Below are 13104 nucleotides of genomic sequence, written 5' to 3'. Positions count from 1 at the left end.
ATTGAGTACCTTTCTCCCTTTCCCTTAGACTGCGAATCTCATGCGGCACAGGGACTATTTCTGATCATATTGTGACAATCTCAGTGCTTAGCACAGTACTTGGCATGTAGCAAGCATTTAGTGAATCCATTATTATTATTATTACTGTTATCATTATTTTTAATGGTCCCAGGATGGTCACATGTTTGCACATTTGAGAAGCAGCATGGCCTAATGGAAAGAGCATAGGGCTGAGGGTCAGAGGACCTGAATTCTAATCCCATCTCTGCTAATTGTATGCTTTGTGACCTTGAGCAAGTCACAACTCTGTGCTTCAGTTTCTTCATCTGTAAAATGGGGTTTAAATCCCTCATCGCCCCCCTACTTACACTGTGAGCCTCACATGGAACAGGGACTCTGTCCAGCCTGATTATGTTATAGCAATCCCAACACTTAGAACAATGCATGGCACATAGTAAACACTTAACAAATACTATATTTATTAAAACTCCTTAGTTTCCTAAAATTTTCTTTTAAATTTGGATTGAATTGCCTAATTTATTATCTGGTAATGAAGATTTGAAAAAGTAAATGTAATTCTAATGTGTATAAACCTCTGCCAGAGATCTGATGGTGTCTTCTAATCATTTAAATATTTCTCATCACTTAGATCATTTTATGAGATTCGTCAAGGAAAACTATGATAGCAATTCAGCTTCTAAACATGTTTGGCTTTTAGCTCATCATGGGCAGGGGATGTGTCTGCTAATTCTGTTGTACTCTCCTAAGTGCTTAGTACAGTGCTCTGCACATAGTAAGTGCTCAATAAATATGATTGGTTGGATGGATCTGGATTTGTTTTTCTCATTCTCTTGAGTTAATTTTTGAATAAGTGTCTGGCAGGGAAATGGATTCTGTTATTTTTGAAATCTTTTGGTCCTATATTTTGTATTACCCAAATCCTGTGATGCCTTAAATAAGTGGTCACCCCTCCCATTAGGAAATTAGTGTGAATATATATTAGCAATTTGATAAGTAATTTAACTCCCCAGTATGATACAGTCCATGCCCTTTTGGAGTTTACAATCTAATGTGAAGCATGCTTTATCCCAAGCTTCCAGAAGTTTTTGTTAGAGGAAAGCAATCCTTCTTCTGGTGGCTGAATGCCAAGTTGGCCTGTAGGCTGCTTCAGATTACTTAAAATTTGCTCTACCTTCCCATTTCAGCTAACCATCCAGCAGCTGATGATGATGATAATATAATGGTAATAATAAAAATGATAATGAAATAACAGTAATAGTTATAGTGATAATTTAAGCTTTAAGCTAAAAGTGCTTTAGTTAATCAATCAATCAATCAATCGTATTTATTGAGCGCTTACTGTGTGCAGAGCACTGTACTAAGTGCTTGGGAAGTACAAGTTGGCAACATATAGAGACAGTCCCTACCCAACAGTGGGCTCACAGTCTAAAAGGGGGAGACAGAGAACAAAACCAAATACACTAACAAAATAAAATAAATAGAATAGATATGTACAAGTAAAATAAATACATAAATAAACAGAGTCATAAATATGTACAAACATATATACAGGAAGCAGGGTAGATGTAAAAGGTCTTGGGCAACCCCAACACCTGTGGTCGGTCTTTCCGGCTTTTAGTGGGTCACTGACCAGCTGGACCCCAGTGTGCATGAAAATAGGGGACAGGGAAAGGCCTGGATTTTGGTCATGGCCTCCTTAGCTCATTCCCTCATGCCCCCCAGCTCCCACAGCACTGGAGAAAGGGAAGGCTCTTACGGCCTCAACGGCACCTTTGCCCTACCCACAGTGAATGCCCTTAAAATGGCTCAGTACCACAATGGGGGCTACAATGACTTGGCTGAAAGCCAAAGCATTCGGCACTACCACTCTCCTTTGAAACCGCATCTAGGGCAAGAGAGAGAAGAAAAATGGGTAGGCTGAGTAATGGAGAAGAGAGACTGGAAAACTCATCCACCCAAGACCACACTAAGTCTCCTGGAGTCAACTTTCCCACAAGTGGTTTCACGGAAAAATCGTCTTGTTAAATTTCTCTATTCCTCTTCGGTGAGGGGAGCGCTGTTCACTTGATTCTAAGAGTTTTGCAAGTTAAGTATTTATTATGTCAAGTGCTGTTTTAAGCACTAGGGTAGATTCAAGATAATCAGGTTGGATACAATCTCTGTCCCTCATCTAAGTAGGCAGGACAAGTGAGGCATAGATGAGGAAACTGAGGCACAGAGAAGTTGTGCACCAATGGAGGGTTGGTGTTCATATGGCTGTAGGTGTGTTTGGAGAAAACAGTTCACTGGAGAAGAAAACAGACTTCTGTTGAGTTATGTCTTGATCGATTAAGACCTCCAAACTGTACACAACTAATAACACATATTGAATGCTGTTTTTTCTTGCTGATTTCTCTATTTAGTGCTTGGGCCAGGCACTGTACTAAGCACTGGGGAAGATACTAGATAATCAGGTTGGACCCAGTCCATGTCCTACAAGAGGCTCAGTCTTAATCTCCATTTGCAGGTGCAGTAACTGAGGCACAGAGAAGTTATGTAACTTGTCCAAATGTGCCACTTGTCTGCTCTGAGAACTTGGGCAAGTCATTTAACTTGTCTGTGCCTCAATTACCTTATCTAGACTGTATAGTCCCTCTAGACTGTAAGCTCATTGTGGGTAGGGAATGTCTGTTATATTGTTGCATAGTACTCTCCCAAGCACTTAGTACAGTGCTCTGCTGCTGATGATGTTGATGGTATTTGTTAAGCACTTACTATGTACCAGGAACTGTACTAAGAACTGGGGTGGATACAAGCAAATCAGGTTGGACACAGTCCATGTCCCACGTGGGGCTCACACTTTAATCCCCATTTTACAGATGAGGTCACTGAGGCACAGAGAAGTAAAGTGACTTGCCCAAGGTTACACAGCAGATGAGTGGCGGAGCTGGGATTAGAACCCATAACCTTCTGACTCCCAGGCCCGTGCTCTATCCATTACATAAGCGCTCAATAAATACAAGTGACTGACTCATCTGTTATGGGCATTTGGACTGTGAGCCCCATGTGGGACAGGGACTGTGTCCAACCTGATTTCCTTGTATCCACCCCAGCTCCTAGTACAGTGCCTGGCACATAGTAAGCGCTTAACAAATGCCACAGTTTAATTTTTAATCTGAAGAAAGCCATGGTGGGCAAAGATACACAGTGCTCATCAATCGGTAGTATTTATTGAATGCCTACTTTGTGCAGAGAACTGTACTAAGGCCTTTGGAGAGTACAGTAGAGTTAGAAAGCCTGCCCCCTGCCCTCAAGGAGCTTTAAATCGAGTAGGTGAGACCGATAGCTAGGAGGAAGAAGAGACAAATGGGTTTGTGGATGACTAAGTTTAAAGTGTGGGGTACGCACATTGATATGTTCAGAAATACTATGGATACTACCGAAATGTGGAAGTGATGCAGAAGCATGGAAGTGGGGAGGATATGATTTTGGGGGAAGAAAAATAAACTGGGAAAGTGCCTTGGGAGAGGTGGGATTTCAGAAGGGCTTTATAGGGGCATGTTTATTTGATAAGGGATAATTGGGAGAGTTTGTGTTGGAATGCTTAAGCTCTTTCTGGGGTTGGCTGCCATTTTGAGAGGGAGCAATTTTTTCTGGAATGGCAAGAAGGGAGACTTTCCAGTTCTGGGAGCTTACAGTCTGGTGGAGGATCCTCTGTTGATGATACCTGTATCTTGATGAAGCACAGAGTCTTCTGGGAGGAAAAAAACCGTGCCTGTGACAGTTGCCTGACAAATTGAAGTGTTGGTGACGGCTGCTGGATGAGAACTACTTCCAAAGCACTGATGAAGTGAAATGTGCCCTTTAGTCATTCCAGGCTCCTAGCCTTTTATAGACGGGCATAGTTCGGCGGACCTTTGATTTCATCAGAAATATAATTAATTTCTAATGTAGGTCAAGGCTGTGGGAGTAAGATCCTTGGGCAATGTGTTGTGGTTTTTTTTTTAAGTCTTCTACTGAAATATTTTGTCTTCATGTGCTGGGTTGCGAAATGTGCCTTTTTATGATCACTTAATGAGTGGGGCAATTAAAAATGGAGGGAGATTAGCAGGCTTCCCCAGAGTAGCAGGACAGAGAAGGCATTTGCTGGAAGAAAGGTAATGCTGTCTGGATTCTATTGTCTTCAAGTGGGTCTCCCATGGAATTTGTTTTGTCTGAAAATCAATACAAAATCTCCTTTCTCTGGGCTTGTGTTTCTCTGCATAAATGCACCTTGTCTTGCCTTATGTCGTCGAGTGGTTTCCAACCCATAGCGACACCACGGACACATTTCTACCAGAACGACCCACTCGCCTGCAATCGTTCTGGTAGTGTATCCAGGGAATTTTCTTGGTAAAAATACAGAAGTGGTTTACCATTACCTCCTTCCATGCAGTAAACTTAAGTCTGCACCCTCGATTCTCTCCTGTGCAGCTTCTGCCCAGCACAGGTGAGTTTTGACTTGTAGCAGATTGCCTTCCACTCGCTAGATTGCCTTCCACTTGCTAACCTCTGCCCAAGCTAGGAATGGAATGGGTAGGCCTCTGCTTGACTCTCCCTCCCGTAGCTGAGACTAGTAGAGTACTGGAAACTCTCCAGGTACGACCCTGAGAGGGGGTATAAATGCATATGAACAAATATTTCTGTACCCTCAAAATAGTCCTTGCCTGCTCTCTCTTACCATTCCATCTCCAACCATCCCATCCCACCTCCTTATATTTCTATAGTAACCAAATGCAAGCAGGTAAACTAAACTGAAAAATAAAACAAATGCATTGAGAGAAACAGAATGCAGTACCCATTTATCATTTTGGAGACAAACATATATATATATATATTTTGTTATTGATTTATTGACTAATGTTTATTTTTAAGCTCTTCGTGTATTATTTAACCAGTCTTTATTTGTCAATTCTTATATGCTTGTCTTCCATTAGACTTCAAGGGCAGGAACTATATACTGTAAAATCCTTGAGGGCAAGTAATTCTCTTGAAGTCTCCCAAGCACTTTGTTCGGTGCTCTGCACAGAGTAAATGCTCAGTAAATACTATTAAATGATGGATGTCTTATACATCTCTTTATTTTTCCTAGCACCTAGAACTGTGTTCTGCATATAACTGGGACTTGGTCAATGATGCCGTTGCTACTGGAAAATTTATTTTAGGCCTTCCCCGTGATTTTTCATTAGGTGTGTTCTAATTTCTTCTAGGCTTTGGTCATAGAGTTCAGTGTTCCTTTTCATAGCTACTATGTATACACTTATTAATTTTAAATCAAAGTAGACAAGGTTAAAACAATGTAATAAGGCCTCATATTTATATATTTCTTTTCTCCAAGGTATTCAAGATGCATTGCACTAAGGACCGATTAAATTCTTGCAAAAGGTTTGGGTTAGTGGAGGTGGGGCTGGGTTGGGGTATGACTGTCTCCATGTAGCAGAAGAAATCAATGAAGTGAAAGTTGATCCACCTTTCGAGAGATATTTAGTGGGTGTCTCTTCTCCTGCTCACTTTATGCTGGATCAATCAATCATTCTGTGGTATTTATTGAGTGCTCTCAAGAGCACCATACTAAGTGCTTGGGAGTATGCACTAGAACCGAGTTGGTAGACACAGTCCCTGCCCACAATGAGCTTGTAGCATAGAGGATGATGACCCACAGAAAATCCTTTCTTGTAGGGTAATATGTTTCGAAGCTTATCTATACAGTGACAGTAGAAATTTAAAGTTATAGAAGTTGTTGGAAATACCAAAAGTAAACCCAATTCTGAAAATTCAAAATGAATCCTAAATCAGCTTTCGATTTTTCCCTTCGTTATTGAGATGTGTATGTGCCCAGGCAATTTTGACTGTTTCCAAGTTCCTGCATGAAATTCAAAAACCTCATTCACCAACAGCATCCTAAAGACTTATGTTCATAATAATAATAATAATAATAATGGCATTTGTTAAGCGCATACTATGTACAAAGCACTGTTCTGGGTGCTGGGGAGGTTACAAGGTGATCAGGTTGTCCCACGGGGGGCTCACAGTCTTAATCCCCATTTTACAGATGAGGTAACTGAGGCACAGAGAAGTTAAGTGACTTGCCCATAGTCACACAGCTGACAATTGGCAGAGCCGGGATTCAAACCCCTGACCTCTGACTCCAAAGCCCATGCACTTTACACTGAGCCATGCTGCTTTCCCAGCTCCCCAGTTCATCAGCTGGTTTGGGGACTGAGTAGGAGACCATGTGTTGCCAACTAGGAGTTCCAGCAACTGGGAAATGAAATGATAAAGCAGCTAAAAGCATATGTTCATTTTGCAGAATATGTCACTCAGTGGTGGATCAAGAGCCTACCTCACTGTTACGCCCTAGAACCAGATTCTAGAGTTGTCAGATGTGCTTTGGTAACTTCCAACTGTTTCGTTTTTAACACAAAGCGTTGATTTTGCATGCCCAGACTAACTTGTATCCATCAGCAACTAAGCCATGTGACACCAACCATCCTGGCCCAGAAGTCTAAAGGCAGTGTTATTTAAGATGAAATGCCAATTGTTTCATTATGAATTTCCTTTTATTCTCTCTGTACCTTTAGAAAGACATAAATTTGTGCTTCCCCCCCCCCCCCCCACCCCCTTCCTTACAGATGGCAGACTTTTCTGTTTTGGAAACCTCTAATTTGTTTCTTCGTGGCATTCAAATATTACTTAAACTTGGACTTTTTCCATTTACCCAAATTACAACACATGCTAATCCTGAGTGTGGTATCTTATCTGTGCTCTGGAACACGCAGTTCTTTTTCTGGGCTAAGGTGAGAGGACAGAGGGGATGTGTGACATTCAAAATTTAGAATCAGGGTAATTGGCAGACCAGTTTAATAACAAATGCTATATGTTAAAAGAAAGAATGGTCTAAAATGTTACACTGAGATGTCTGTCCCCATCTTTACGTCTCATATATTTCATTTCTGTCCTTTAATTTTAAGCCCCATCTGCATTTTCCTCTTTGAAATACATTGGTTACCATGGAAACAGTGATGTCATTGGTGGGGGGAGGTTAGCAGTATACACAAAGGGCAGTATTAAGTCAGTGTATTTAATGGCTGGGAATGTATACAATGGTTGGGGAGGATCAAGAGTTTTTATAATGGTAACAAAGAAAGTAGTGTGTATATCTGTGCATGTGTGTGCTGATTCAGTTGTAACATGCATATTTGCAACATATACATTCAGACAAAAGGCAGCAATTTCAGATTACTCTGGTTGCAATACAGAAAGCCAGAGAAATTCAGGCCAGAGGTCTCAGTCGAATATCTCTTTCCACCTAATAAAACCTAGTACCAGTTCTGTCAGCCCCAACTGAGGTCTGTGTAGTAAACAAACTAATAGTGTCTCAGGAGAGCTTGATTTTACCCCATTAAAGTTCTTGCCCAGGCCCAAGAGAAGATTCAGTTCAATTGTATTTATTGAGCGCTTACTGTATGCAGAGCACTGTACTAAGCACTTGGGAAGTACAGTTCAGCAATAGAGATAATCCCTGCCCACACGGGGCTTATGGTCTAGAAGGGGGAGACAGACAACAAAACAAGTAAACAGGCATCAATAGCATCAATATTAACTAAATAGATTAGAGATATATACACATCAAAACAAGTAAACAGGAATTAATGTAAATAAATAGAATTATATCTATGTACATCTATACACAAGTGCTGTGGGGCAGAGAGTAGGGGTAGAGCAAAGGGAGCGAGTTGGGGCAATGGGGAGGGGAGAGGGAGCTGAGGAAAAGGGGAGCTTAGTCTCCTATTCCCTAGTGAAAGTTAGATTGGAGGTCATGGCCGATTCATTCTGATGTTCACCTTAACCCTTAATAAGATCCCTAAAGAGCTGAGCCTGGCCTCAGTGGTGTCCAAACAACACTTTAGTTTACTACAATATTTGGTAGCTGAGGTACCAGCGTGGTGAGTCAGGGTTTATGCACCTGGATTCTGGCTAACTAGTTACTTGGGGCTGTGTACCAAACAGCTCAGTGCACAGTTTGTTTTTACTGTCTTCCCCTCAAGAAAGGTTTACAAAAGGGTTGGATGTTCAGTGGTGAATCAACCAGTAAAAAGGGTCTGTTTCTTTTTAAACAACAGCAGTTGCCAAGCTGAATTGCAGGGACATCTGATTCCTAATGTGGGAAAATCGGAGGGCCCTTGCAACCGTGATTCATGCAAAACCCAATGTTCTCATCCAAAATTTCCAATTTCCACTTTTATCTGCTCCAGGATCAGACGCGTCCCTGTTTCAAATGTTCTGGAAATGTTACAAGAGAAGATCAAATTCTGCAATGACTGAATTCGTAATGGGCCTCCTTACCACCATTCTCACTATTTAACCTAGTTACACTTTCAAGGCAAATTGAGATGCTAAGAGAAATTATGCTTCTATGTTTTCCCACAATAAATCAATTATTGAACACTTACTGTGTGGAAGCACTGTACCAAGCCCTTGGTAAAGTAAACTAGTTGATATACAGGATCCCTACCCTCAAGGAGCTTGCGTTCAAATGGGGAAGACAGACACTAAAAGGAATACAGGTAGTGAGAATCAACAGAGTTCAAAGATATGTACATATTGCTAAAGGGATTGCAGGGAGAGGAGTGAGTACTCAAATGCTTAGGTGCTGCTGAAGTGCTAGAGTATCAGTAGGCATTAAAATATTTTGGGGAGGTGATTTTCCTGAGAGAAGGGATGACAAATTTAGTTGCTGATGCCATCCAGGTGGCCCTTCTTGGCCTTGGCAGTTGACTGTCAGTTTGAATTGTTCCTGGCATCCTAGGTCTTGTTTCTCCTTCCCATCTGGTTCCACTGTGACAGGGGACAGTACTTGACAGAGGCCTCTCCACCCACCCCAGGGGAATGTGGCTGCTGATTGTTCTACAGCTTCTGGGGAAGGAGGAAAGGAAGGATGCGAAGTGATACCAGAAATCATGCAGAATTATTCTGCCTCTAACGAACATCTTCCCATACACTTTCCTATATACAGTTTGCTCAGAGATGATGTTAATTAGATGTATGCAAGTGGCTGCCGTGTTGTTTTTGTCTAACATTAGCTGAATGAATAGCTATTTGGCTTTCCAAACGCTCAGTAGGTTACTATCCCTGTCCTTTAATTAACATAAATTCACATAAAAATGCATCTCCCCCACTTTTTTTTCTATTTATAGGATTTGTTAAGTGCTTACTGTGTGCCATGCAGTGTACTAAGTGCTGAAGTAGATACAAGCTAATCAGGTTGGACTCAGTCCCTGTCCCACATGGGGCTCACAATCTTTCCCATTTTTCAGCTGAGGTAAGAGAAGCACAGAGAAGTGAAATGAATTTCCCAAGTTCACAATGCAGACAAGTGGTGGAGCTGGGATTAGAACCCAGGTCCTTCTGACTCCCAGGCCTGGGCTATTTCCACTGGGCCATGCTGCTGCTCACTCCTAACTAACATAGGTGATTCAACATTTCAGTGTTTTGTTGGTTTTTTTTGCCTTATCTCTTCAGCTAGCTGCCAAAGCATAACTCTCCCAGAGACTACTCTCTCACCCTGGTTCTATTCTTAGCATTACAACCAAGCAACTATCTACTTCATTTAACTGGGCCTGAGAGAGGCCTAGAAGAGGAGATTACATTTTTCTTTCTCACAAAGTTGGGATTGAAATTCCACAAGGCAAGTTCACATCCAGCCCTCTCCTTTCCCCACCATTTTGTCGAATCTCTATGGGAAATCTCAATTAATTCATTCAAGAGCTCCTCTGACTGTGCTTGGGAAGCACAGTTGGTTGAAGACATGCTGATCATTATAATTAGCATCTCAGAAGCAGCAAAATAATAGTCAATCAGTCAATCATATTTATTAATTATAGTAATAATAATGATGGCATTTATTAAGTGCTTACTATGTGCAAAGCACTGTTCTAAGTGTTGGGGAGGTTACAAGGTGATCAGGTTGTCCACGGGAGGCTCACAACAGACTTCATGCCCATTTTACAGATGAGGTAAAGAAGTTAAGTGACTAGCCCAAAGTCACTCAGCTGACAATTGGCGGAGCCGGGTTTTGAACTTATGACCTCTGACTCCAAAGCCCGTGCTCTTTCCACGGAGCCACACTGAACTTACTATGTGCAGAACATGGCACTAAGAGCTGGGGAGAGTACAGTTATAACAGTATAATAGACACATTCCCTGCCCACAAGGTGCTTACATTATAGAGGAATACTATGCTTTAATAATTAGTTTGGAGGAAACCAAGCCTAAGTAGGAGCCCTCATCTAGAAAACCCATTCACACAATCAGTGATCAACTGCTTTAATCATTGGTGTGAATCTCTCTTATCTCCTTTTAAGTCCATTCCACCGCCTGGATCATCTTCCCAAGTCATTCAGATAACATCTTGCCCTTTCTCAAACTGCCCACAGTGGTTACCCATTCTCTCCCGCAGTAAGTTAAAGCTTCAGATCGATGGATTCAAAGCTCTTCCCAGCTCTCTCCTCTTCTCGTATCTGCTCTGTTCACCTGGTACTTCCCAGCGTATGCTCTATAATCCTCCGAAGCAAGCCTCACTGTACCTCATGGCCTAGTGAATAGAGCACAGGCCTGGGAGTCAGAAAGTCATGGGTTCTAAACCCGGCTCTGCTACTTGTGTGCTGTGTGACTGTGGGCAAGTCACTTCACTTCTCTGCGTCTGTTACCTCATCTGTATAATGGGGATTGAGACTGTGAGCCCCACATAGGACAGAGATTCTGTCTACCTCGATTTGCTTGCATCCAACCCAGCACTTAGAACAGTGCCTGGAACAAAGTATGTGCTTAACCAATACCATCATTATTATTATTATTATAATTATTCCTCTGACCTCTCAGCTGCAGCTTTTATATTTAGATCCCTCCTAAAATATCTCCTCCTCCTTCTCCTTCTCCACCACTTTCTCCTCCTTCTCCTCCTAGAGGGGCAGATGATAATAACTGTGGGATTTGTTAAGTTCCTATGGTGTTCCAAGCACTGTACTTAGTGCTGGGGTAGATACAAGATCACCAGGTCCTTCTGACCCCCAGGTCTGTGCTCTATCCACTAGGCCATGCTGCACTTGGGAAGTAAAGATGTCTAGTAAAGAACTTCTGAAGATCCCAAAGGAGTGAAATACTTCAGGAAGATAATGAGATTGAGAGAATCAAAAAACAGCATCAGACATTGTGTGGCACGCTGTAACAGGGCAATCTTTACAGGCACACGGTTTGAAAGTGACTGTCAATCAAGCCACTTCTGCATATGTTGATCATGTATCACAACTAGCACAATTTCTTTTTTCATCTGAAGCCAAGAGAGCCCCCACCTGCTCCCCCTTCCCCCCTAAATACATGGAAATATCTTCATGCAGGTGCACGTATGGGAACCACCATAGAATGTCCTCATGCTTGCGCAGCAACAGGTGGAGGGAATGTTTACCTTTAGAGGAACTGAAGTAGAAATGAGAGGGCTGACCTCAAGCTCACTGATGATTTGATGCCTGAATTTTGTCTGTTTGTTTTCCGGTTTATAGATTTATGTTATTTTTTTGCCTTTTATCATGCCCTGGAGCATGTTAGAAAGTCAAGTGTCACTTAGGCTGTAGACTAGTCTCACACAAATGACACCATTTGAATCTGTTTTGTTTTGTTTTTTAATGTTTTTTGTTAAGTGCTTACAATGTGCCAGGCACTGTACTAAGCACTGGGGTCGATACAAGCTTGTACAATCAGGTTGGACACAGTCCATGACCCACATGAGCTTCACAGTATTAATCTCCATTTTACAGCTGAGGTAACATAGGCCCAGAGAAGTTAAGTGACTTGCCCAAGGTCACACAACAGACAAGTGTCAGAGCCAGGATTAGAACCCAGGTTCTTCTGACTCCCAGGCCTGTGCTGTAATCCACTAGGCCATGCTGGTTTGAGGTTGTCCCAATGTGTGAAGAATTATCCAGTATATTCCAAGTTTAGAGTTGATGTTAATGCATCAGTGATATTTAGTGAAGCCATATTTTGGGCAGAGCCCTTGGGAGCGTACAGTATAGTTGGTAGATACGATCCTTACTCTCAAAGAGTTTACAGTTTAGCCGGAATTTACCTAAGAACCTGTCTTTCTGCTGCCTGCTTTTTAGGAAGGCTGTCTTTTTCCTACAGTAATCCTGAAGAACAGAGGATCAAATACATGTTCTCCCTCCCTGTTGCATGGTGAACTCTGCATGGGTCGAGAACTGCATGCAACATGATTAGTTTGTATCTATCCCAGGGCTTAATACAGTGCTTTTTATGCTATTTGTTTAGTGCTTACTATCTCTCATACACTGTTCTAGGTGCTGGGGTAGATATGAGTTAATTAGGTTGGACACAGTCCCTGTCCTATGTGGAGCTCTCAATCTAAGTAGAAGGGAGAACAGGAGAACTGAGACACAGAGAAGTAGCATCATTTCTCCAAGGACCCACTGGAAGCAATTGGAAGAGCAGGGATTAGAACCCAGGTTCTCTGACTCCTAGGCCTACACTCTCTCTATTAGACCAGGCCATATCTAACATAGAAAATGCTTAACAAATACTATTATTATTATGATTATTTGACCAGTGTCTTTTACTACCAACAGCAACTGGAAAGTCAATATCTTGGTGTGCATCTTAGCTGCAGTATGCAGGCATCTCTCATGTGGAGAGGAAGGAGCCCACCAAGATATCTTGCTTGACGGATGCAAAGATAACCAGAGTTCACTTGAGGCTCTTGGATCTCTTTCATTTCACTTTCAGGAGGCACTGGTTCTTGGAAGAAATCCAAGCTGGCAGGAGAGAAACTTAAGCTGATGAGCACCGGTTTACGATGCCCGACTCTTCCCGACCACCTCCCACATACACTCTGGCTTGTTGACGAAGTCTTCCCTTAAAATCCAAGGCAAACAAGGAAACCTGCTTCAAAGACCAGTAAATGATGGGTTGGCTAGCTAGTGTGCTTTCTCTTGCAATTAGCTGTACCTAGACACTTCCTGTCTGACTATGGCCCCAATCTCATCTATCTCACCA

At 42.1% G+C, this 13104-nt stretch overlaps 1 protein-coding gene and 1 pseudogene across 2 annotated transcripts in view; one reads left to right on the top strand and one right to left on the bottom strand.

Annotated features, from left to right (window-relative positions):
* Nucleotides 1-13104, top strand: part of SLCO3A1 (solute carrier organic anion transporter family member 3A1) — a 344892-nt gene that overhangs the window by 35416 nt on the left and 296372 nt on the right. The window lies entirely within an intron of this gene.
* Nucleotides 4500-4656, bottom strand: LOC119929233 (annotated as a pseudogene).

This window comes from Tachyglossus aculeatus, chromosome 5, assembly GCF_015852505.1.
Source record: "Tachyglossus aculeatus isolate mTacAcu1 chromosome 5, mTacAcu1.pri, whole genome shotgun sequence".
Classification (NCBI taxonomy): Eukaryota; Metazoa; Chordata; class Mammalia; order Monotremata; family Tachyglossidae; genus Tachyglossus; species Tachyglossus aculeatus.
Note: the sequence above shows the minus strand (reverse complement) of the source record. Positions and strands in the feature narration are given on the sequence as shown.